This window comes from Prionailurus bengalensis, chromosome E1 (genome assembly GCF_016509475.1).
Source record: "Prionailurus bengalensis isolate Pbe53 chromosome E1, Fcat_Pben_1.1_paternal_pri, whole genome shotgun sequence".
NCBI lineage: Eukaryota > Metazoa > Chordata > Mammalia > Carnivora > Felidae > Prionailurus > Prionailurus bengalensis.
The window spans coordinates 29,509,504-29,511,308 of NC_057347.1; positions in this window are offsets into that span (position 1 = coordinate 29,509,504).

Below are 1,805 nucleotides of genomic sequence, written 5' to 3' on the forward strand. Positions count from 1 at the left end.
TTGTTTGAGTCTTTTATTTATATCCTTACTGATGATCTGTATCTACTTGTATCAATTCTTGGGAGAAGGGTGTTATACAACCTTATATAACCTGTCTTTCTTATAGGCAGCATACGTTTGATTCTTGCTTCTTTTTGCAATCTGACAATTTCTGTTTTTAATTGATACGTTTAGACTGTTTACAGAATGGGAAATAATGCTGTGGTCATCATTGAAAAAACTGCCCTGTTTCTGTTTTTTTATTTTTAATTTTTTTAATGTTTATTTTTTGGGAGAGAGTGCAAAAAGGGGTGAGGGAGGGGAGAGAGAGAGGGAGACACAGCATAGAAGCAGGCTCCAGGCTCTGAGCGGTTAGCATAGAGCCTGACGTGGGGCTCGAACCCACGAACAGCAAGATCATGACCTGAGCTGGAATCAAGAGTCAGATGCTCAACCGACTGAACCACCCAGGCGCCTCTTCTCTTTTGTATTTTTTAAAAAATTTTTTTAATGTTTATTTACTTTTGAGAGAGAGTGCGAGCAGGGAAGGAGCAGAGAGAGACAGAGACACAGAATCTGAAGCAGGCTCTAGGCTTCGAGCTGTCAGCACAGAGCCCGATGCGGGGCTCGAACCCATGAAGCGGAGATCATGACCTGAGCCGAAGTCAGACGCTTACTCGACTGAGCCCCCCGGGCTTCCCTTCTCTTTGGTACTTTTGATCGTTCTCTTTCCACTGGGCAGGTCCTTTCCCCCGTGCTGCCCCGTCCTGTGTTCCTTAACAAAGCTACAGTAGTTAGTGAAAACCCCACCGATGTGTCAAATCAGGTGTAGCCCAAGAGGGTGCCTCCCCAGGTCATAGGTCATCTTCTGTTGCTCTGTTTAGGACACCTGTCCTACATGTTCCCAGATATGCCTCTGGGGTCATTAGTGGTTCCTTGAGTGGAACTCTGAGACACGTCCCTCCATACAACGCTACTGTTGCTCTCGTAGAGGGCTGACTTATTCATTCAGTGAATACTTTTGGAGTTCTTATTATAGATCAGGTATTGTTTTCATGCTGGGGATATAGCAGTGAAAAAAAGCAAATCCAAATCCCTGCCTTCCTGGAGTCTACATTCTAATGGAGGGAACAGACAACACCGATAAATGTTAGGGAAAAAGTGCTATAAAGAAAGTAAGGTAAGGACATAGTATGATAGATTTATGTGTGGATGTGCTGGTCTAGATAAGGGGTTCAGGGAAGATCCCACTGATGGGGTGACATGATCAGCATCCAGAATGAAGTGAAGTAGAGGGTCAGACCACATGAAGCTCGGGGAGAAGAGCAAAGGCCCTGTGGCAGGCATGTGTCTGGTATCTGGAGAACACTGTGGCATAGTTTTGGATTTTATTCCAAGTGTGATGTAATGAGAGGAAGGCCACACTTCCCTTTAATTCTCTCTCGTTTCCCTCCAGAAAGTAAGCTCCATGAGGGCAGGAGTTCTGTCTTTTTTGGTCACTGCTATTTCATAAACACGCAGAAAAATGCCCGGGACTTAGTAGACACACAAGAAATGTTTGTCAAATATGTGAATGAGCATCACAAATACAAGCTCCAGTGTGCCTAAAAGACTCTGCTGTTATGTTTGGGATCAGCCAGAGGAGTTTATAACAGAGAAAAAAAGGAATATTGAATATCTGATGCTAGACATGACTATTTCCAGAGTCCTTAGAAAAAAGAAAAAGCCAAAGTTAAATCCTTTGCAGGCGTTCCCTTAAGGCTCTCTGGAGCTTAGCCTATCTTTTCTGTGCTGGGTCCATCTGATTTTAGTGGGCAGAGAGAGAG